The sequence below is a fragment of the Mastacembelus armatus genome, chromosome 7, assembly GCF_900324485.2.
Source record: "Mastacembelus armatus chromosome 7, fMasArm1.2, whole genome shotgun sequence".
In the NCBI taxonomy this organism is placed as follows: Eukaryota; Metazoa; Chordata; class Actinopteri; order Synbranchiformes; family Mastacembelidae; genus Mastacembelus; species Mastacembelus armatus.
In genome coordinates this window covers 22,773,953-22,799,644 of record NC_046639.1, presented here as the reverse complement: position 1 = coordinate 22,799,644, position 25,692 = coordinate 22,773,953, and the positions used below count along the sequence as shown (strand labels likewise).

The 25,692-nt window shown below is 40.3% G+C and overlaps 1 protein-coding gene across 3 annotated transcripts in view; it reads left to right on the top strand.

Annotated features, from left to right (window-relative positions):
- Window positions 1-25,692, top strand: part of agrn (agrin) — a 215,912-nt gene that overhangs the window by 96,666 nt on the left and 93,554 nt on the right. The window lies entirely within an intron of this gene.

The following is a 25,692-nucleotide window of genomic DNA, read 5'->3' as shown; positions in this document are numbered from 1 at the left end:
CTATATTTTGAAACAATTTAGTAACTAAAATATCTGGAGGCACTTGGACAAAGCAACTTGAGCATTCTTTAAAGCTGCTTGGTGCAGACTTACATAAATCTTGTCTTCTTAAAGCTCTCTGCCATTTCTGTCACTGAACACATTATGCTAATGGAGACGCAGGGCCTGCTATGACAAAGAAGTACTGCTGCTTTTAGAGGGAGTGTTGAAGTTCATCAAGTTTTAATGAGCTAGGACAGAAATCAGCAGAGACACTTGGCTTTCTTCAAGCTCCATCCTCTGAACTATATGCAGGACACCTGAACTATACACAGAACAGCTGCCAGTTGCTTCAGTTTTAAGCAGCTCTTTCTTTTTGTTTAAGAAAAAGGTTTTCAATCTAGACTAAATAACAGCTAATATTGCGCATAAACAGGATTATCACAGTAATGCTTTTTGCCTTCCTATAAAAAGAAGATTCGGTTGTGCAGATGGGATGAAAAAGCTCAATCAAAGCTCGTGTCTCAATCTCTATAGTCTCTTCCTTTCTGTTTGGTTTTGGAACAGTTTTTCCTCTTTTTTTTTTTTACTGTTGGAAGGTGTAGCTGCATTATTTAAGGAAGATATAGGCCTGAAGATTTATTCACAGATCTTAACCTAAATAATTTTTGTTTTTCTTGCAATTCAGGGCTGAAATGTGGGGCTTTATGTTTTTGTGAGGCTGTTGAATATTGAGCCAAATTGAATGGATTAGACAAAGCATCAGACCATGTTAGATCACATCGGATGAATTTGGGTCATTGTGGCATCAGAGAAGTTAATTTAGATAAGACCGGAGTGAGTACAGAATGTCATGACAAATGCACTTCACAGTTTGGTTTCATGCACACGTTTAGGCTTGTTATCACATGACTCTGGACAAAGGCAACTTCCTGTTTATGTCTGCTGAAAAAACCATATGTTATCACATAACTGCAATTCCACACTTATGCCCCACACTTGTGGTGACAACTGAGCAAACAGACTGGAAGTGGAATTTGGGTTGCACATATTTTGTCCAAGTTCAATGATAAACTTACATTTTTTACTTTCTGTGTAGCCTTTTTATATTCTTCCTTGCTCAAAAACCCAAAGTGGCTGTTTGGTAGTGTCCATTTTTAGATGTCATTTCACAACTAAATGTATTTAGCTCAGTGATGCAGACTGTCACATAGATACCATGATATTTTGTCAGATGGACTTTTACTATACATCCCTCTCAATTGCACAAGATTCAAGCTCTAATTTTTTTTTATTATTTTAATTGGGGATAGACACATAGAAAAATGTGAGTAGAGCACTGAACATCTTGGATATCACAGATGGAGGTAACATATGCAACACATATTCTGACATGAAGATGCATCATTATGCTTGAAGTGTTGAAATGAATCTCCTGGAGGAATTTTTGAGCACCGTTTATTGAGGCTTTGCATACTGTGAATGCAAACATATGTAGGGCCAGGTGGGAAGTGAAGCTGTAACTCAGGTTGTGCCTGCAGGACCACGTGCACCTCAATAACAAGACGTCCTTATTATAGCGATATATTACACCATCATAAGCACAAACAATATGAACTTCTCTGGGATGTTACAACCAAAGGCAATATATAAAAGCAAAGACAAAAGTAAGGATCATGATTTTTCCACTTCCTGCCGTGAGGAGCGCACATACACACAAACTAATCCGTGCACACCATCTGGATTCTCAGTTTGGGCTTTGGCCATGTGGTAGATAAACATGAATCAGTAAAAAAAAAACAAAAAAAAAAACCTCTTCATAGTGTTTTCCACACCGATATAATTGGGGAAAGATAAGCTTTCATGTTTTGGTAATGTAATTACAGCTTCACTTTTTGTAATAAGAAGTGAATTCTCTTGGTGCTATTTACCATCTCATTTACACTACTGGATATAATGTGCTGTTAAAATTCAGCAAAACTCAGGAAGGACACATGCAACACATCGTGACTGTGGATATTAGAGCTCCTCTAACGCATGAAACATAAATAAACATTGCTTATACACTAATTACACTTATTCTTCTTTTATCTTATTCTCTCCCAGCACCACCTATACAGAATTCAGCATTCTGCAGTGGGAAGGTGCAGACTTTGAAATGGCACCTGTAAAAAATCAAAGTGTTTCGCAATAGAGAAATGAAAGTGTGTGCTCTCAAATATCCTCACAGGCATTTCACCATTTTCCTGCTTCATTTCATTTTGTTCTTGGGAAATGGATTGAAATGTTTTCCTTGCCTCTGTCACTTTAGGTTTAAGCATCCAACACATCAAATATGCTTGAAAACGGGGCTTGTGGTGTCTGAGGCCCAGTATTTTGTACCTGCTCTGTCACAAGTCAAGTTTTTGTAGCTTTTAAACCTCTGGATTGTCCACAGCAGGATAAAGACGGAAGGATAGTGAAGGATTATGCAGGATTGCTCCTGCATTGCATAAGCTAATACAGATTCTCTGTTGGCTTTATGTGTTTTGGGGTGTTGGTGGGGCCATATGCTGCTGCCTGAGGGCCCAACAGGGGATCAGTGCTGAGCAGGAAGAGCTGTGTTATTAACACCTCAGGTGCAACATTGTATGTCTACCTCAAACCTTCATTTTTATCTCTCTCACCTCCATGGAGTCAAGGATTAATGCTTGCTTGTCAGGTATGAATTCCTGCCTTGATGTCAGAAGTTTCCAGTCTGCCCTTGACTTTGCCGAATCTGGGACTCCTGGTGGAGCAAAATGGAGTGTGACTAAGGCAATGTTGATCAGACTATTTTTAGACAGAGTTCTGGGAAATGTATCAATTATTGAGAGTGTGTGTGTGTGTGTGTGCGTGTGTAAAGATTAATAATGAAGGACTGGAGTGTCAAAAAGTGAAGAAAGAAAAGGAAAGGTTAGATGGGGATACAGGTGGAGGGGGTGGGTACTACCTGTTCTTTTACCCGGGTTGATATTAACTCAGTAGAACACATTTTAGATATGTTTCTCAGCATTGAAACTTGACTAACTTGGAAGATTAGAAAACCCTCTTGAGGATGAACATTTTGTGTTTGTTTGGGTTCAAATCAGTGATACTCCACAAGTTGTTATCTCCATACTTCAAGCTGGAGTGTTGAAGTGAATTCATTTCATGAGAGGCCTCTATGGTTCACTATGTTTTGCAGCAGGTTTGTTTTTATTGTTTATCTGTTTCTTTCTATCTATCTGTCTATCTATCTGTCTGTCTGTCTATCTGTCTGTCTATCTATCTATCTATCTATCTATCTATCTATCTGTCTGTCCGTCTGTCGTCTATTCACATATTTTTTACACTCATAGCTGTGCAGCTAAAATGTTTGTAGTTTATGCAAATATAATTTTACCCCATAGATTTAGTACTCTATATATTGTGAAGTTGTGAATGAGAAATGGAAAAAAAGAAAAACAATCTTTGGATGGATCTCACACACAAAAAAGAAATTTAAAAAAACAGATCCTGTATTTCCCGTAGTGAAACCCTTTAAATAGACCCTGCCTAATAAATACATTTTGAATCCTGTGCCGTCAGTTTGTTATGCAGCTTTTTGTTAAAAATATCTCTAAGCCAAACCCTGATCACATAATCAGATTGACTATATCTTATCAGCATTGACAAAGCTTGTTCAGAAGCAAAAAGATATTATACAGTTGTTTTCTCACACTTTCACCGTTTTTTATTATTCTCCGTGTCTAATAAATCACTTTGTCATGTGAAAACAGGCCACAAAGCACAGATATATCGTGGAGAAATATCATTTATCATGTGGATGTGATAGTACTATTACTTAATTTTTTTTCGTGATTACTTCTTGTTCTACTCAAAGGCCCAAATCATATCCACTCTTATCTGTAAATAGAGAGGTTTGGCAAACTATGCCAGAAATGTTAAACATATAACTTCCTTCCTTTGTCAGTTACTTCTAATTCATGTTTATTATTATGAGCAGCTTAAATGATTACAAAGAGCATAAAAAAGTAAAGGGCACTTGGACAAAGCAGCTTGAGCAAAGTGCTCATTACCTGAATATGGATGGAAACATAGAAAATAAGACAAACCCACTTGATGACACAAGTTCTACTTCATTCTTTGATAATTTCCTCTATATGTTTGTCATTGCAGACACAGCACTGCTCTACTACTTATTGGTCTCATTTTAGTAAAGGAATGGATAGTTGAAGATGTGTACCTGGCTGCCTGGACGGTTATTAAATACAATTCAGTGCAGGGAGGATAGATATTAAAACATATATCAGAGTGACAGAGCTATGTAGGATGTGTTTATCCTCTTATTGAGTCAGATGCTGTCTCTATATGCCGACAGATGAAGCTGGACTGAAATGTAATCGACTGGACAACTATGAGAATGACTTTTGTATTATTTCCATCCATATTGTATCCGTGTAAATGTTTTTGTAAGCAAGACATCAATTTACCCTATCTAGAACTATTGTCTCTTTATTTGAACCCACCCCCCCCCCCCCTTTATGTGCATACACACACACATGCACACACACACACACACACACACACGCACACACACGCACAAATTGTGGGTCAAAGGTCATACACCCAACCATGCCACTTCCCGTTTTTTCCAAGCCAGTTTCCAAGATGTAAATGGTCACATGTGGACATGAATACTTAGAAGTAAGGTTGAAGCATGAATATGGAAGAGTCTCTGCTACCACACACACACACACACACACACACATACATCCATACATACACACATCTATACATACACACCAGTGTCGGGCCAGTCACAAACCCCCACCCAAACCAGCTAGAGATCATTTCCAGGGAGGTGATGGACATTGAACAACCTGACCCCACCCACCCTCATGAAGAATTCATGATGACCTTTCCACTAGCACGCGCGCACACACACACACCTCAACCATCATCGGACCTGGCCACTGTGTGGGCCCTGCCTAGCTCAGGCAGGTGCATTTACTGTCACTGCTATTAACATTTTAGTCCAGGCACCAGTGGGCAAGTGTGCACCTCAGCTTGGCAGCAGGGTCACACAAAGCAAATAAAGCAAATAAAGCAAAGCAGCCAAATGTGAAAACGGCCCTGTCTGGATTCAGTGAAAGCTTGATGTGAAATACACAAAACATCAGGATAAGTGGGTAAAACCCTTTTCTTCACGCAGTAACTCTGGGTGTCTTAGAACAAGGATCTGAACTCACACCTGTTCTAAGAAAAGTGGGGAAATATTCTCAATGAATTTGTGAGCTGAAACAGATGTCAATTAAAATGATGAGAAAATATCTTTTTAACACAGTAATTAAGTTAGCTTATTTATCTCTCTCACACACACACACACACACACACACACACGATGTGTCTTTTTATCAGAGGCACATCGTGTGTATTAACAGACTTAAACCTCAGGAAGTATTGAAACATTACATGCACTGACATAAATCTGTTTTGGTGCTGATTATTAGACATTATTTATATTTGCAGCTTAAGCTCTGCTCTCTTAGGAAGTGACAGATATTATTACAATACAAATTGTCAGTGTAAGTTAACACAGTCACATGCTCTCAGTTTGGTCCTGCGATAATGCAATTAGCAATTTCATTATTTCGTGTTCATCATTCAGTTAAACTAAATATCTGTTGTAGCCTGCCCTATAATTGTTCCTCCAACCAGCATCGATGCACAGGCACACACATCACATCACACACACACACACACACACACACACACACACACACACACATATACACATACACTCGTGTCCCAGCTGACTTCTTTGTCTCTCCTGCTGCTGTGTATAAAAATGAAAATGTTGCATACATAATGGGCAACAAGGCCCTTGGGTCTCTCTCTCTCACTGTGTTCATGGTATTTTTCCTAACGAAAGCAGTTGTTACTTTTCATATCTTTACTACACAGATATACATAAATTCACACTGAAAAAATACCTACGTAGCACCACTTTCCATATGAATAGTCGTACATTTCGCATAAGTGATTCAAGTTAATACAGTTTGGCACTCCATTAAATGGAAAGAGAATCTGATGCAATCTAAATTTTCAGGCTGCTCACATCAAATTTTCTGGCTTCCTCTCCAATGAGAAACCCTCCACACATTTGCCCAGTTTAGAAGCAGCAAACCCACATACTGCTATCACCTTGTTCTGCCTTGAAGTGCTGTTGGAAATATCATCATTACAAGAATAAATGAGCACAGCAACTAAGTGGCTCTTAAAGCAGGAATTCCTTATGGTTTTTTAACAAATAATCTGTAAAGGTGATGTAGTTAATCATGTTGTTGTTTTGTACTGTAAATAGAGGTCTACACTAATCAGCCATAACATCATGGCCACCTGCCTCATGACCTTGTCGCCGGTTCACTGTTTCCTTAGACAACTTTTGGTCGGTACTAACCACTGCAGACCAGTAACACCCATCAAGACCTGCAGTTTGGAAGATGCTCTGACCCAGTCATCCAGCCATCATGGTTTGGTCCTTGTCAAAGTCACTCAGATCCTTATGCCTGGCCATTTTTCCTGCTTCCCACACATCAGCTTTGGGAACTGAATCTTTCCTTGCGGCCCAATTTTACCCTCACACAGCAGGTGCCATTATAATGAGGTAATCAGTATTATTCACTTCACCTGTCAGTGGCTATGATGTTATGGCTGATGGTTATATAAGTGTCATTGGTAATGTAAACGAATTGAAGCAAACATTATATTATTCACACACATTTTCTCTTTTTCTGTTGCTTTTGATTCCAAAATAGAACAAAGGACAGTGACAGTTGTCACAGGGTCCATTTTATTCTTATATCCACAAGAACTTCAACTGGTGAAAGGTCGTATTTACAGTTTGTGAATTTAGCAGAAGCTTATGTGGAGAGTGTGAAGGCACCGTAAGATATTTGCCACCAAATCGTTTAAGAGAAGCACTCCATTCGAAAAGGGAACAAAAGGCTGGCAAGGAGGAATGCTGGAATGTTTTGCTGAGCCAAAGACGGCCTCTGTCAAGACCAAAAGGAAGGTTTCGAGGCAGGATATTGCTGTGTGAGGTTGAGCTGCAAAAAACCTTGCACGTCTGCATCTGCAGCTCTCGACCAAACAGCAAGCACCAAGAAACCTCATTCGTTCCAATCTTTATTTTGCATATGATCACCCATGAAGTCATACTTGTAATGTAATTCCACCTGTCTCACTTTCCAAACTTGTCTCTAGCCCACCTAAATGGAGCTGAACGAATTCTGCCTGACATGATCCCTGTTGATATGTTGTCAAAATGCGGCCTCACACATATGTCATCTGGGCTAAGGATCATTAGCGTTCCCTCCAGGGAGAAACATATCATTCAGCTGAGTTGATGATGATTCAGAAATGCATACCTTCCCTACATTTGCTCTTCCCACTCTATCCCCAAAGGTAGAAAGGGAAGATGGCTGCAGAATGAGTGTGCAGAGCGAGCACAAGCCTGTAGAGACAAAACGAAGCATTTATCTGCATTTCCATGTGTTTTACACTGGGAGATACTAAATTGCTCAGCCAAAAAGCCTTTAATAGATGAAACATGCATGCCATATGGCTTAAAAGACTGTCTCGTTTGCAGGCGATGTGTTTGTCACTGCACATTAAAAGTGTTTTCCATATAAATTGGTTGGTGTACTGCGTGATAGATAAGCTCCAGAGTGAAAAGGGACAGAAGGGAAGGGAGAGAAACTGGTGCCTGTGAAAGAGTCATGTTTTGTTGTCATACTGTTTCATTTGTGTTCACACATTTCCATTTTTATTTTAACACACTTCCTGACAAAAAGGAAAAGGTGTTTCATGGCAGTGGAGTAAAATTAAATCCAAAGTTGAATCCAAAGTTATTTGTCAAAAGAAGGTATTTTGATTGTTTTGCTTTTAAATAGCTGATCTAATCTCTTCCCATATGCTTCCCTGTGAGGATCAGACCTCACACAAACGCACATGGAATATAAAATGTTATTAGGAACAGGGAGAGCACACCTACAGGCGCTCGCTTTTTGTTGTAGACACGCACACACACACGCTTGTGTATACAAGATGGGATGGATCAGTGGTAGGTTTTCACTCAGTTTCACTGGCTGCTCTGACCATTAACACGGTATAACACACTCGCACTCAATCTGCCCTTAGAACGCTTTGTCTCAGTACAGTGGTATCTCATGAACCCTCAAACACAGATGCACATTCCCTCACACAGAGAACACACACAGCAGTCAAGGCTCCATTGGCCATGGAAGCAAACATCGCATTCCTGCTTTCCATCTCGCCACAGGGCACAGCAGTGGAGTGTTACACATCTTTGCTTGGTCTACAGTACGTCTATGTGTGTGTTACTGCATATGAAAATCTCTTATTTCAAAGCTGGTCTGATAAAATTTTGTGCTTATAAAAAGAGTTGAGGGCAAAATCACTTATTTTGAAATTCCTGTGGGAAATGCATACCTGTGTTGCATCAATCACAGCAGTAAAGTTGATGAAGGTAACATGATTTCCATCTGCGCCCACAATTTCATAAGCAGCTTAACTTTAGTTCTTTACAACTACTAATGATTGTAGCTTATAGGCGGCGCTCACAGCTAATTTCAGTAAGTCAGTAAGTGTACTGCAATGACTTACACATTTATCCTGCAAATTGTAATCGTGCCAGCTGGCGTGACCTCAATTTACCTGATGTCTGAGCTCCACTGCAAACTCAATCAAGTGCTTTGTTTAGCCTTCACAACGTATGTTCAATCACAATCTGGATCCACCCGGCCGCTTTTCTGTTCTGTTCGATCTGTTTGCTGAATTGTACGTTTTGTTGAACGAATACAGCAGCCGTAACGTCACCAACAGCTGCTGACTTCATTTTGTCTAGCTCTGCTTTAGCTCTAATTTAAAGTGGAGCTGACTCTCCTAAAGTTTGGTTTGGCCTCCTAAATCGATATTTTTTTGTGGTGATGTTGTGAACAAGGCCATTATGTGTTTCCAGATAGACAAAAAACAGGGCTAGCTGAGGACCAAACAAAAGAATGGACAGACTGTCACGGATGCGAAAGGAAGATGCTCTGCTGAACACAACAGATGAATCCCAGCAGTTGCTGTGTGTTGTTTTTTTCTCCTTGTTAAGTTTTCTTCTTCTTTAATGACCCATTCTTTTCTTCTGTAAGGTCATACTACACACATTCATAATGCTACAAACTATTCATCCTTCATAGTGTATTTTCATACTTTTCACTTTGGGTGATCTTGAAATGGTTTGATTTGCAGTCGGTTATTACCCAGTTACTCTCCTGCTCATATTTGTTTTTTTAACTGTGCATCATTAGTCTCTTACTAAAATTATACATTTTGCATATTGACATAATTTACGATTCATCTTTTCTCTGACAGCAATCTATCAGAAAGGATGTGGTTATAGTTTTGTCACCACTGATTAACCTCTTAATTGCTTTTTTCAGTTGAGTAATTGGTGATTTATGTTATAAAATAACAGAAAATGGGGAAAATTGCTTATTATGTTCAAGAAAAACTGGGTCACACACGACTGTAGTGCTGTGCAAAAAGTTAAATCAAATTGTGATGCAATGATTTTATGCACAAATTAATAATACTGATTAAGTTGTAATTAAACTAAAACTAAGGAAATCATCTTTCAAGTTTTAATTGTAGGTTATTGTTTTTAACATTTCTTTGATTAGGTGAAGTGATTTTTGTATTAATTGGCCGTGTTGTCTTATGCATCAGATATGATATATATATATGATTTCAACCATATATCCTTGTCATCTGATGAACTGTATAAATGACTCAGCACAGGAAGTCACTCTGTAACCTAATGATGTGGGGTCAAGTGAAAGAAGTTAATATAATGATGCTTCACTGCCTTGTGTGTTAGACTTATGAATGTGTGCAGTGACTGTAATACAGTTAGTCCATATAGCCTGAAAAAAGTCATTGTGACCACCAGTATTATAAACAGAATTAGCACACACATACACACATACCTACACACACATCAACCTGCCCGTGTCAGTGTTAATTTTCAGGGTCCACATCATTAACACACCACTGCCATGCTTTAGCACACATGAGCCATCTATTTCCTTCTCTCTCTTTCACTGTCTCCCTCTCTTGCTGTTATGGGAAGCTAGCATGTGGCAGCCCTTAATTATGTTGGGAGATAACTGCCAAGTCAGATTGTGCGAGTGTACGTGTATATGTGTGTGTGTGTGCGTGCGTGTGTATTTACCTGTCAGAAGCTTTTGTAGCAGTATCTCACATGCTGAAACACTTTCAGATACGCACTCAAATCAACCAGTTATCGGTCAGTCAGAGGGCCAGTTGCCATCTGTGTTTTGTATGAAGAGGAGGCATCTCACACAGACACGCACACACACGCACACGCACACACACGCACGCACATGCACAGATGCACAAACACATGTAACACACTCAACCAGGAGAGTGAAGTGATGGTGGTAGGGAGAGAACAAAACAGGGTGTGTGAGAACGATACCTCCTTGCATGTGTTTCTAAGTATGTAATAGAAAAACAGAATCATACTTAGACATGAAAATGAAACTGTACATGAACACATAATCATAAAACATAGATTCTTGTCAAAAATGCTTACAAAGTATGACCATTTGCTCCTATACTCCTTATGTAGTCTATGATTTTATACAGGACTAAAACTTCATGTCAGCACTGGTTGAAGCTTGAAATTTTCACACGGGTGTCGATTTCTCCCAGAACACCATTTGTAAGTCGCCCCTCAGGCTACACTAAACAAATGCTATGAGACTGAGAGGCTTTGCTTCAAAATTTAATTTAGCCATTTTATGCACATAAAACACATATATTGCATTCACTGAATGTAGCTGGACTTCTGAGTCTAGTCTGAGTTTAGTACAAAAAAAGGTACAGCTGGCATACTGCTGAATCCAAAGTACTGCAGTTGCATTTCTTTTGACAGTGTAATTGTCTGTAGTAGTTTAAAATACGGCTACAATTAATGTGTACTGTATAAGAATCACTGATTAATCTAGTGTGTATATAATGTTAAAAAAAGAAAACATAAGCACATGCCTTTCATGTCTTTTTAACAGTCCAGAACACAAAATGGGATGGACTTCCATAAGTCAAATGCCATTCCTGCAGCTGCTACCTTTCATCATCAGTTCTTTTATTAATTGAATTATCATTTGATCTATAAAATGTACGATAGCGTAAAATTCCCACACAATTTTCCAGAGCCCGAGGTGATATCTTCATATATCTTATTTTCTCTTAGTCCAGAATGCAAATAATTTAATTTCCTGTTATTAGAAACAGAGAAATCCAGATAAATATTCACATTTGAGAATTTGGATCCTGTCATTTTTTTGCTATTCAAAAATAACATTCAATTAATTGTTTATCAAAATTGTCATAAGAGAGACGTTAAATTAAACCCCTTTTATTTTTACTGGTTGCAGAAATACCTTTTTTTATTCCTAAATATGTGAAATAGAAACACACCATCATGCTATCACAGCTCATAGCTTTTCAGTGTCCTTGCTGAAGTGTCTTTGAGCAAAACTACCAAACGCCCATTAACTGCAGGCTGTGGCTTGAGCAAAGAGAATTTCCCAACAGGGAGCAATAAACTATCATGTAGTTATCACATTACTGAGGCTGTGATTAGGAGTTAACCTTGTACAGTGCAGATTTAACAGCACAACCGTGCATCAGCATTTAGACCTTTTAAATTTGTCTCCTAGATTATATTAGATCCATTTCTATTAGATGCATGTTTGTACTAATCTATGAACAGTATTGATGCTTTGTGAAGTTTACTGAGGCTTTGTCATGCCATCTCCAGCAATCTCAACATCCCAGCAAACATCTGCTCCACTGAATGTCCTTGAACCACACACTGAATCTCTACCAGCTGCAGGGCTGCTGTCCAGTTGCTCAGCCTGGCCTCTGATATCCCAAAGGAGGGATGAACTAAAATAAAAGACATCAATCAGTATAAAGGTACACAAATCTCACCGGGCTGTTTAAGAGCAGACAGTGGATCTTACTGCATTACAGCGTGCAACAGTGAACCAGACAGCCAACACACCCACCACACACACATGCGTGCCCTGTGCTGCTATGTCTTTAATGATATCATTAGACAAAGTCTCCTCCACTCTTCAGTGTTACGACACCTCAGAGAGACACATTCTCGGGTATGTGAATTTACATAATGATGCTTTTGGTAATGCATTTGAGTTTTTCCTGACATGTGTTTAGATCTTTGTAAAGAAGCTTACTTTGGACCATGCAGCGAGGGTCTATACAGACAGACAGGAGATTGGTGTCAGGAAAGTCATTTTCCATGGGCTGATTGGAAAATTTTTCCTCCCCCTTTTTTTTTTTTTTTGCCTGTCTTTCCTTATTCTACATTTTCACCCCTTATCTCCTGCACACACATCCTCACCCACACAAGGATACTTAAAGCTCATTTATAATAGCCATAAACGTATGCCATAGAAAACATCCCTTCATCTCCTGAGAGCCAAATGTGTCATCTTGAATCAATACATCTGCATCATGTATAATGTCCAACCCTCACAGTTGGCTGCAGTTAATGAACACATATTTATGTGTTTATGTCTACTGAAACATGTCTCATTATGGTGGAAATATGCAGCACACTGGGAGTGAAATGTGGTGAATTTCGGTAAGTGCATCCATAGACATGTCAAGCCATTCAAAGACAGAAAGGAGTACAGGGAGGAAATGGCGTGATTGAATTTGGATACAATTTAAATCATTTCTGTCAAATTTTGGAACCGAAAACCTGGTGGCCAGACTTCCAAACATTTAGAAATATGTATACATGTGTGTGTTGCTTCACACCTACTTCAAACTTCACACTTATTGGCTTACATTTAAACCTGGATTTAGCATTCTTCTTCACTGCACGTATGAGAACGTGTGTCTGTCGTTCGGAGATGGTTGGGTGCTGTTGCACTGATGCAAACACTAATGCTCTGGCTCTCACAGAACAATGTATAAACAACATAGAAGAAGGTAGAAAACAGAAATCAGTCTTTGTGAACACAAGTGGCAAGTGACAATAACAGGTGGCATTTGATTGCACCTTCTCCCGCCTCCCAACAGGGAGCGCTTCAAGGTGTGTTCACATACACAGAGTCAAAAGGCTGGGCCAGTGACAGCTGCCCTTCATTTTGAATGAATCTGGTTTCGCAGCGCAGCTATACTACAGGGGAAAGTTGAAGAATGCTCAACTTTATGCAAATGTCCTCTGACTCATTGTGAGCAAGAGCCAGGTGAGAGATAATCATAATAATCTTGATTCCAACTGAAGCACAGAGCTGATTACTAGCCCACTCCGGTATGTGAAGGAATTTTAAACAAAAACTTTGAGTTATCGAGACATAAAAAAAGAATATGATTAGCACAATTTGTAATTTAAGTCCTTAACACAGAGACACAGAAACTGGTTATAATTTTAATCATTCTTGATATCACACTCTCTTGATCAAAATATGGGGCGTACTTGCACAGAACAATTATTCCATTATAAACAAATAAAATATGGTGAACGTTCTGTCAAATGTGGGAACCAAAAGCTTGGTTGCCAGCCTGCCAAACATTTTTTAAATTTCCTACTCGGCCCTCTTGCTCAACTGAGATGTGTTTGCATGTGTGTGTGTTGTTTCACACTTCATTCTACTGGCAAACATATACAGGCGCATACTGGTTCTCACAGTATAATGCCTGGCTCTGATTGTGAGTGTTAACGCATATGTGCATATCTGTAGACTGTACTTGTAAGTGTGTGTATGCCGGCATCATTTTGCAGCCATTTGTGTGTTCACGTGCACAGCTGTTAAACAATGGAGCCACAGTGGTGAGGGTCAGGATGTGCTAAGTGTTCCAAAGAGAGGAAATGAAGACAAATGAACAGAGAAGGGCTAAACACTCTTCCAGTCAGCTCAATATTACTTATGCTCCACACACCTCTGCATCCTCCTTTTCTCTCCCTCCCTCTCCCTGAGAAAATATTACAAAACCACACAGAAAGACTCCCGGCACAGTAATGAAAAGTGCAAAAGCGTGGCACTTTTTGTGCTACTTTCGCGTCACTGGCAATTAATTCCACAGCAGCGGCTGGCAGGGGCCCTTGGTGCCATAATACTAATGCTAAAGCCAACAGTGCATGGACACTGCCTATAAATTTGAATCTACGTCAGGGACTTTCTCCCTCTCTATCTCTTACATTCATCCAACTCCTAGTATGTATGTGTACAGTGTGTGAGCTTTTAGCCTCCAAGGAGCCTCAGAGAAAGTTCAGGTTGATGGATAGGCAAGGGACGCTGCACTTTGCTTTTCTGAAAATAACACAATCACATGCTGCATTCACCTTTCTGTGCTATTAGCAGAGTGGTGTGTTTGGTGGAGTGCATATACATCTGGGACAGTGATGGTGACAGAGTTTAAAGTAAGTGTATTTGCCTCCTAGTCTGTCTTTGGCCTGTGCACATGTAACAAGTAAACTGAGGAGGACGCAGAGAAAGGGGGAGGTCACTTTTTGCAATGGTATTGCTCCACCTCCCCCCACCCCCACCCATTTTTTTCATTTTCATTCTGGTTGGCTGGGAGGGATGCCAGTGAACAGGGGAGGGTGGAGAAAAAGAAAATGAAGTCATTTGTGGTCGTATTGATCGACAGGTTAGGGCTATTGATCAGAGAGTGGGGAAGAGATGGAGATGGAAAGGGAGGAGGGGAGAGGACTGATGTAATGCTTTGATTGGGCAGAAGAGCAAATATGGGGGACAGTCAATGGGGTCCATTATGGATGGGTGCCAAACTAGGTTACCCACAGCACAGTCATCCCAAGGTCTCCCTTGAGGAGCCACTTTAATTGACGTCTTATGATGAGAAGAAGTTGTACACTCGACATTTCTTCCAGGTGTTTTTCAGGGGGGCATATCAATATTATATAGGCTTTAAGGGACAATAACGACCTTTACCTCCTGGATCTCAAAGACATCAAGAAAAATTCCCCATCCTATTTTCACTTTTCCCATATGGTGACACTAATACCAACTGTCAAAAGGCTAGTCAGCTCCATTTCCTACCTAAACACAATTCAACATGCTTTTGCCTGCAAAATTGGTCATTTCTTCTTCAACTATCCTCAATTCCCTTCAGTGACAATGGCAATGAGTCTATGGGCACCTCTCGTTGTGATTAGGCATAGCAATGAGCAGCATATGGAGGAGGCCGCCTCCCTTTTATCCAGTGCAGACCAGCTCAGCACTTGAGAGCTGCTGCTTCCTGGCTCGCGTTCCAAGCTCTCCGCAGGTTGTCTCTGAGTCTCATCCTGCTGCCATCTGCCACCAACTTGGTCTCCCTCCAGAAATCATGGGATAATGGAGCACCCTCTCCTTTCCAGCATGGAGGCCCAGTTTCATCTCCAACTCTTTAAGGAAACGGCTGGTGGATTGAGCCCCCTTCAGTAAAAGTGACTAGTAACACTAAATTATGGTCATATGGGAATAAATGGCAGAATGTGGTGGTTCAAAGAAGTGACTTGAAGTGTTCACATGTTGAAATCATAAAAGGACAAACCTTTGAACTAGCACTTAGCAGGTGATTTAAGCTTATATTTTGTAGCAGAAAGAACATTGCTGTATCTTGCCCAAAGGACAAATCCTGCTATTTTGTTTGTGTATGCAATGTATTTAATGACACTGCCGCAAAATCACTTTTTATCCTTTGGAGGACATTAAGTGTCACTCATATCTTGTAGATGAAAAGGGGTGAAAACAAATTGTATAGATTTTAAAGGATGTTACCTTTTTGCCAACCATATTTGCATGAAATATGTTCAACAAGCCTTTAGATTGCTGAGAGGTTTAGATACCTCAGAAAATGGAATCACTCTTGCTTCCTTCAGTATCCACAGCAAACGTCGTAGTAAGGCACGGACAGCAGTACAAATTTCTTTTAATCCACCCTGAACATATATATTCAACAATTCCCCAAAACCCCAAATTAGTTTCAGTTGTACTGATGAAAAATGTAAAAAAAAAAACAAAACAAAATAAAAAATATAAGTGTTCTAGATGGTCTTTGATGGGAGGAAATTGTTGGTCTGTGCCATTAACTTTTCCTCACTGCATAAAAGGCACACTGCCTCCTGTACTGGTATTGAATACTGGCATTAGGCATAAATCTAATGCTGCAGAATTGGCCGACATGAATAGAAATGCTTATAATAGAGTGTAGTGTATAGTAGAGTATGTCCTTTATAGTATGTTAATGATTTGTAGTTCAAGTGTAGTGTCCTGATGTTAGTTTGGAGTCCTATGGGCCTGCTGGTGAATGATGTGATAGGTAAAAAAATCAGATCTATTGACTGAACCATGGAAAAGAAACTTAGTCAGTGTACTGACATTAGTTTTACTTGATTGATTTAGTTTTCAGCCAGTGCTCCAGTTGTTTAGGGTCAGTAGCTATGGATGCACTTATAATGGTTAACGCCCAGGCAGAATGTACTGACTGCATAAGAAAAAAGTATGAATAGTTTTCCTTTTTTACACACACTCACAAAAACAAGTAAAGCACACTGTAACGAGTCAGACCTGTTAATGTGTTCTGTGAGGAGGATCCCATACTTTGTCTGAGGCAGCTGGCCACAGCGCTCTATTGTAGGCAGCTCCATTATGGCATTTGGTTGTATGAAGAACAAAGATCTCAGTTTTAGCTGTTAAAAACGGTTCATCTTAGACAAAAACAACTTTTAAGGAATCTGATCCTCTAATTCTGAACAAACCTGCCAACACTAACCTAATTTTGTCTGATTACCTCTGGGATAAGCGGCTATTCTCTCCTGGCTTTGGCTATAAGATGACACTGATTGTGTAAAGTTGACACTACTGCTCAGTTTTCACAGTTTTCTGGAGGAAACTTGAGTGGTGTGTGGCACACTGAAGCCTGGGAAAGTGTATCTGAAACCCTGTGCTGTGGTGACAGTGACAGACAGGCAAGCTTTATCCTACTCACACACCGACAGGTCTTTGTAATGTATTAAGTGAGAGAAAAGGTAATGCTGATGTAAAGCCGTGTGATGGTGAAAGGAAATGGAGTGAAGGAGAGTGCAGAGTGTAAACAGTGGAGTAGAAGACACACATGGAGAACATGAAATGACGTTAGCTTTCGGTACCGTGGTGTGATGCCTGGTGTGTGTTTGCAAGCGTGATTATATGTGTCATCATGTGTGCATCTTTGCATTCATTCCTGCATGTCTTTGTGAGCAAGCAGATCATCCCTCACACTCACACACACATTACCTACTGCAATTAGCAAGCATAAAAACACAACTCTATGTATAATATGAAAACCAAGTCTTTGTATGAAGAGTCAATCACAGGTCTCTGGGAGGTGACAGTCAACACAGACAACACGCTCACTGACATGAACAAAAGAGGGCTCCTCTCATCATAATAGTGGCTTAGCTGAATAATTGAATTCAGGAGTGCGCTGGCAGCCATGCTGGTTTTCTTCATCTATATTGCAGACGAGCAGTAATCTGTTCTCGAGGAGCATCTCTGGCTGCCTGCTGCTGAGTTTGTGGAGGAGATGTGAGGTGACAGAATAGGGTTCTGTCACCAGTGCTTCCATTATTGATAAGATTGGGTGGAGGGAAGCCTGAAGAGAGAATTGGAATAACAGGAACACTGTGTTCATGCCAATACACAGCTTGGATTCATTTCCCATGTGACTCATTAAGAACAGCAATGCACTACAGTTGATACGGTTTGGGGGTTGAATTTCCTTTGAATTTTCCTTTCCTCCAAAACACTTGTGGTTGAACAAAGCGCAGTTATTGCCAGTATGGGTTGGTTTTGGGTTGCAGTGTTACTTAGCCAGTCTCTCTGTCTCACTGACTGAAGATGGATGATTAGCCCAGTTCGGGTTGAGGATCTGTTCCCTGGAAATGTCAATTTTTATGTGGATTAAATTGGCAACTTTGCCATTGGATTTGGTTCTGGTGTTCATAGTTCGATGTTTTTGGTGATCTTTAGACTTTTCTTTACACCCTGTAGTCTTAGATATGGATATGTCATGTCAAGACTTACCTAATATCTTAATCTTTCTTTAATTTAGTGGTACTAAGATATCCCACAATGTATTTGCCAGATAGTGTAACAGTATGCTGGATGTGTTAGTGCAAAGCAATAACAGGTTATGGGCTCAATTCTATGTTTACTTTTTTCACCATATGTGGCTTTAACTCAAGATGAAGAGTTCAGTATCCTGTGTTGATTGCCTTCACTATTTCATTCTCCCAGCATCTCTCTCCCTACTTATCATACTCAGCATCTCTCTCCCTTCTCTTGTCCCTGATCAAGACAAATAACCAAGTGTTTTCCCTCATATACACTTCATGTATTTTTCACTCATAACAAGCGTGATTAGGCAGATGTTCTGAGCTGTCAAGAGCTGTCATATTTCAGGCCTGATTTATAAAGACGCAGCTCCTGCTGTGTTCTGAGATATAAAAGCATGAGTAAAAGAGAGAAGATTGCAAAAGACAAATCATTTTGTAAAGATGTGACCACTGGTTATTTTGGTATCTAGATGGAGGTCAAGATATTTCAATGCCTGCATGTTTTTTCCTGTGCTCTGAGAAGTTATTAGGTGTATATTGCACTGCAGAATATAAAGTGAATCACACAATCGTAACCCTTACTGCGGTCTTTATTGATCCTGTAGCTTTGGTAGGAGAACATCGTCTTCTGGCTAAAGAGAGAGGGGTTAACCAATAAATCATTGTATATAACCCACAATGATTACCTTCCATATCAGGGTTGGATCACAGGCTGATCATACGTCCATGCCATACACAGCTCTCTCAACACAGTCTCAGTCTAATTGCTTTGGCAATCATTGCACTCTCCAATAGCCAAACAAAGTGAACAAAAGGAAAAATTGCTCCAGGGTTTGAAATAATTTCTCGCACCCAAGTAGGTGTAAAATGTGTTTATTCCATGTGTAGCATAACAAAAAATGAACTAAAATAAAAAGTTGAGGCGGTGCTAAGTGGAAGGAGGTAAGTGGTGAGAAACGGATCCCGCTTTGCTCTATAGAGAGCCGGTGAAGTCATTGTTCTGGTTAAGTAATTAATATCACCTGATTAAACTGCAAGTCTGTGAGCTTCAGCAATTGTGCACACAAAAATACAAATTTCCCAAAGGTGACATTGAGATTGTCAACCCTAAATGATCTAAGTCAAACACCTTGGAGGTTTTGTCACTTAAACAAATGTAAGTGACAAAATATGTTACTGTCCATGCCCTTGTGAATGGAATATAGAGGCATTTTCTATATCACTTGTCTTTGCCTTCCAAAACAGTTACAAAAAATACATTTTATGACCTGGTCTGGGTTTGAAGTGGTTAGATTTAGAGAAACACTGTGACTCATGTTAAAATGGCTGCTTCATTTTGTAGGGTTATAAAAATATAAAATATGTTGGTAAAGTGAGAAAATCATGGTCAAAACAGGAAGTGGAAAATCCACACTTTTCTCTCATAAGTCTGATGTTTTGTGGAGCTGCCCATCCACCCTGGCATCCCATCTTTGCAGACATATACAGTCTATAGCATCACTTGACTTCCTCTTTTCCTCTCGCCATAATCACATAATCACCACTAGAGAGTGGAGGACTTTGTCACTTCAACATAAACATACAATATTTTTTGTGGCAGAAACAACTGAGTCTGTTATTCTCCTTGGGAGTCAGTCACACTGTAACAAATTTAACTACCTCGATTCTTGGCTCTAGGTGCATAAACTCCTGGCTCGCTTACAACTAAACAGAAGTTGCCCAAAAAAAAGACTGTTGGAGTACATGTGTGTGTGTGTTTACATGGCTTTCATATGGTTTGTTTATATGTAATGCCAATGGGACTTCATTAAAGCTAAAAAAGTAACCATAGCCAAGGGAGACCAGGAATAGCAATGACGAAACCTCACAGGAGGAGCTGCCGAAGTAGCTGAGGTGACTGAGCAACAAAGTCAGCAGGGGGAATTTAGAGACGCACGGGCTGCTCTAACAAGCTCAACTGCCCTATATTTAAAACATGACCTATAGATTGATACAGAGATGAAAGTAAGAGCAATAAACAGAACAAACAAGGCTGGTTTTGTAACCAATTGCATGAGGCGAAACAGTGGGTGCACATTTGGAGCTTTCTTTTTTCATTTTGTTCGTGAGATTCTACAGGAAATTGTTTCCCCATCAATTATGCCACATCCTTGAGAGTACTGCAGCTGATGAGGGTTACTCTGACTTACTGGATTGAACAAGGCAGATGTAGAAATTGGGTGGGATTTCAGCTGTAGGTATTTTCCATCTTCCTCTCATATTTTGCTTTAACCTTCCCTCACCTATTTCTCACAAAGTATTTCTTATAATAAAAGCTTTCTGTCTTTTGTCCATATCTTTTCTTTCACTCTGCCCATTTTGACTGTTTCTGACTTCATCTCTTATTCTCCTGAAACTCATGCGGGTGTGAACTGTGCATATGGTGAGGAGAAGCTGGCGTGTTAGCCAGGTCACGGCCCAGGCGTTCAGCTGTACGTGCGTGTTGCATTCAGAAAGCAGGAGGAGAGAGAAATTGATTGCACCTTTTATTTGAGAGAAAGAGAAATTACTGTACCAGCCTATGCACATACACACAAAGACACACTTAAAACTCTCCATCTGCAAGTAAAGAACTGCAGCTAAAGGTACAAAAAAAATAAACGAATAGCTATTTAGTTTGTTTTCGTCAGTTTGTTCATTCTGCTGTTGCTCCAATAAGAACAGCATGGTTGAAAAGGGACAAGGGAAATGTTTTTTTCTCCTCAAAGTCCTTATAAAGCGTCTCCAGTTTTTTTTCATTTTTTACCCTCTTTCTTTTCATTTAACTGGTTTAAAGAAGTAATTTTCTCATATTGAGCTGGTAAGGTGGGATGTTTCTTTGTGAGTTGATGTTTTCTTTATTTCATGCTGGGCTCTGTATGATTGTAGAGAGATCAATAATTGACTGCATTGGTCCCCTGAGAACCACTAACCAGAGATCAATAGCAGCCTTGTAGGGTTGGTTTCTCCCTTCAGATATTTACCAGGTGTAAGTGCTGTCCACTGTTGTGCTTCTTTCTTAATGGTCTTTTTTTTTTTTTGCATTGACACCTCTGGACTATGGATTTTTTTTTCCTGTAAATAATCATATTGACACATGAGGAAAGCTGCTTCTCTGTAACAGGTAAATGCAGTCGATGCTGCACTGATCTATCGATGCTCTCCACACCTACGCGCACCTATGGCCTCGGCGCTGCACACGGCCATTGTGAGAGAATTAGATTTTCAAAATTAGATTCTCACCCCCAAAGCATTGAGTGGAGTGAAAGTGATAGCAAGAACTGCACAATCATGGCAAATGAAAAGAAAACAATAATTTTTCCGAAGTATTGTGGAGAGTTTGATATTACTGCAGTGGATTCGCACAGAGGCTGCACGTGTGTGTACATATATAAACCACCTGTGTGCAAAACTTTCCATTCCCAACCTGATGAGGCAAGCTGTTCCATGCCAATTGCATCACTGGCTGTTGCCATAGCAACTGTCCCCTCCCCACAAAGGTCTGCTGGCACAGCACACACTGATAGAAAGACTAAAGCCCTCATAGAGAGGAGAGAACGGCAGGGAGAAGAGAGGACTGCTAAAACCCAGCCGGCCAAGGAGCACATCTGTATTACTTAGAGTCAGCTGAAAAGAAAGGCTCCCTTTATTAGGAAGTAAGTGGAAGATGTCCCCTAGGAGTGTTGGAGCGTAATGAATTTAGACTCATTCAACATTAATGCAATGGTGCTTCGATGCCACTGAGCTGTATCTCCCGCCATCAACTTCCGTTTCCTGATTTCCTGATAGCCAATAGGTCATTAGTCAGCGCTGAAACCACCGTTTGCAGATTCAATTTGATCATGGTACAATTGGCTTCACTTGAACAGGTTATTCAACACATTTGCCATTTGTGCATCACTGCGCTGGTTGTCCCAGTAATTGCACCACTATTCCTGTCTCCAATGTAAAGATCAGGATGGTTAATTATTCATACACTCCTTTTCTTCCTTCACTTCCCTCTTCTCATCTGTCATTTCTTCTAGTGATGCAAACTGAACTACTATGAAATAATGAAAGAAATCTGACAGGTATCCCAATGCACCCTCACTCCACCACCTCCACCGTCCCACCCACCCCCTGCAGACAACACCGTTCCTTCCCTAAACTAGTCATTTTTAGTTTGTCAAGACGATTCTGTCAAGCTTTATTGGGTCTGAACGCGTTCATGCTTGCCACGACAGTCTATTTTTCCCCTTTTCGCTTTGTTTGAAGTAAATGCAACAAGGCAGCAAAACAATGAAACTGATAGAGCATTCCACCACAAACAGGCTGTGGGGACATTCTCTTCACAGAGTAGAAGCAATCTCAAAGTAATAGGTACTACTACTTTTGGGGGCATATTTATTGAATCTATGTCTGTCTGAATCCATGTCGAAAAGAAGCATAAAATGTTGCCCAGACAATATGTTATGTGATATAATATAGTTTGTGTTTTTCATCCAGCATGTAATCAAATACTATTTTAAACCATGGGTTGTATTTGAAAGAATAGAGCTCCACTGTCCTAACTATGTTGAGTCTGCACTGTTGTGAAACAGGCAAAAATGAATGCATGTGTTTACACAACACCATGTGCTGTAATCCTGCAAAGAAATGAAGTGAAATGTGCATCATCTTTGACTGACACTGAATCCTGATCAGACCTGGCAAAAGAATCTGTGGAAAATTGCCTTCAGAGAACTATTCCAGGCTTTCTTTCATGTTATACACCATGACATTTTTTTCACCATGGCTTTAATCACAACAGTGCTATCCCTTTCCTTTCATAACCTGCTGATGTGCTGAGAGCATCCTTAAGGCTCTGACACTGTGTCATATTTAATGGATGAGCCTTCAAACCTGAGATGAAGTGTTACCTGGACAAGGAGTTTTCCTTGACAAGTGCAAACTGGACATGCTGTCATTTCCCCACAGTGGGATTTTCTTCCTCAAAAGAAAAGAAAAAAAAAACAGCATGGAAATAAGCTTTTAATATTGCAGGGCTGGAGGGAGATTACCAAGTATGCATGTTCCTCTATTGTATACAGGCTCAATACACTCAAAAAGACATGTGCACAAAAAACACCAGAACCTGTCCATACAAAAACTACATCTTCTTATACCTACTGTATTTGTTTCAACTGTTCGTAAATGCCTGTAAAGGTATGGCTAAGAAATCTGAAAGGTAATGGTCACATGATTTAGCACTTCACATTTTTAGTTGTACAACATCAGGAAGACCAATTAAACAGAATGCACTATTAACTTTCATCTTTTTTGCACAGACATTGCACAGCAGCAAACCACTTCATATTTAAAAGGAATTTATTTTTGTAATGCCCCCTGTCAATATTTCTGCTCAGCTGGGAGATGCTTTTTTGCTTGGATACACCAGCAGAAGAGACTTTGTTACATACACACACGTCATACACATTTGGTAGAAAAGTATCTGTGAAGGTCATGCCTATTAGTCCCAGCAGGAGGAGGAAGTTAGTTTGTGTAAGAAAACACACAGGTTTCTTATTCACATTTATTATTATATCCATGAGAATAGAGACTACCTTAACCCAAGCTGCCTTCTTTATCTAAATCTACCATTACATTACATTTGTTTAAATCTGTACAAATAGTTTGCCTGACTGTTAATAGCAATAGTGCTGGATTTTGCTTTTCAATCAAATTAGGTCAGAGCCACCACGATTGGATTTTATTTTTGTGCTGTACTTTGGTTTTCAGTCACCTCAGTTGTGCTCATTTATATTAAACTAGCAAGAGTTTATTTCCATTTTCAAGAAATGGGAAAAGTCAGATGAGTTTTTTTTTCTCAGGTACCAGGAGGATTTTTCCCAGGGAAGAAATCCCAGTACACAAGTATGCAGTTTGTACACTTAGTCCAGAGCCTTCACTTGATGCCTTCACTTTGTCAGAGCCCTCAGCTCTAGTGTCAGTCTTTTGTCAGTCAGCTAAGCTCGAGGCTACGGTGAGATTTTCTTATAGGAAAACATTGCAGAAGAGATCTGGTTACAAACCACCGCAGGCATTCATCAGATTTTTCTCTCTAGGTCATGGGTTCACTGTCAGTGTTTATAATCTGGATATGATGTGACTTGTGTTAATAACAGTATTTGCTTGATGACTACACTGGAATATCCTGCTGTTCTTCACTGTTTTATTTCCTCCCACAGCAGCACATACCTTCCCCGTCTCTTGTATAGATCTGATAGAGTTCGATTGAATATCACCTCCTGTCACTCGGCTTGTATGGCTCTGGTACAAGCCACGCTGATATTCCCATGTCCCGTGAACACACACACAGTGTGTGGTGTGAAGTTATGGCAAAGAAATGGGCCAGTCATGACAAGGCCTTGATGCTAGCACCTGGCCACGTTGGTGTGTGTACATTTGAGACACCTTGTGCCTACACCTCACTCACACACACTGGACACACACACACACACACACACACACACACACACACACACACACACACACTTCTTTTTCACTGGGTACAAAAGAGAGTGAGCTCAGATAGCTGTCAGGTACGCTCCCACAGGGAACAGTGGGCCAGTCAAAAACAGCCTCCTTGACTGTCACTCTACGCAGACACAAGTGTGCACACACACACACACACACACACACACACATGCACACATGCACAATATGCTTCGGAGTGAGGAGAGAAACAGAATGGGATGCCCTGGGCACATTTTCGCCCAGTTGTCAGTGTGCTCACAAGCTTGTGCATGCGTGTGTGTGTGTCTATCAGTTGGTCAATCCAGGACCGCAAAACCCACCTGCCATCAAGTGGACATGCTGCCTTGCGTTTAATTCTGTCATGGGAGCCAGTGATAAGAAATGTTTGTGTGTGTGTGCATGTGTGCATGAGTGTGTGACATATATATCCTCAGCGGTGTCACCAGTTGTTCGCCTCTCCAACTGAGATGACTTTTTTTTAGAGTGGATTTGGAATTTTAATGTGTTTTTGTCCATCGGTTTTGAATCAGGTTGGCTACCTGTGATTTTGCCGTCTCTCTTTAATACCCCCACCCCCTCAGTGCAAGGACGTCTCGCCAGCTGGCTGCCCAACAGCCCTCAAAGTGGGCGCAGAGCCACAGCAGCTGTAGCTGCCACAACATGGGTCAATTACTCTCTAAGTTGATATTGTGTATACACAGCACAAGCACATACACACATACTCCCTGTTTGCTTTGCACATTCAGCAGCATCTAACCACGTTTATAGTTCACTGTTTCACACTTGATCAAAGCTGAGGAGTGTAGGATCAAAGTCTTAAGAGTTGTTGTTGCTTAAGTTGTGAAGCCTTGAAGTGTGTCTCTAACCTTGGTCTGTCTCTATGTTTCCGATCCTCTGTGTTTTCCTGGATGGTGGATCACTGATGTTTCAAAGACTGCAGCCTCTTTAGAGGATGAAAATGAACT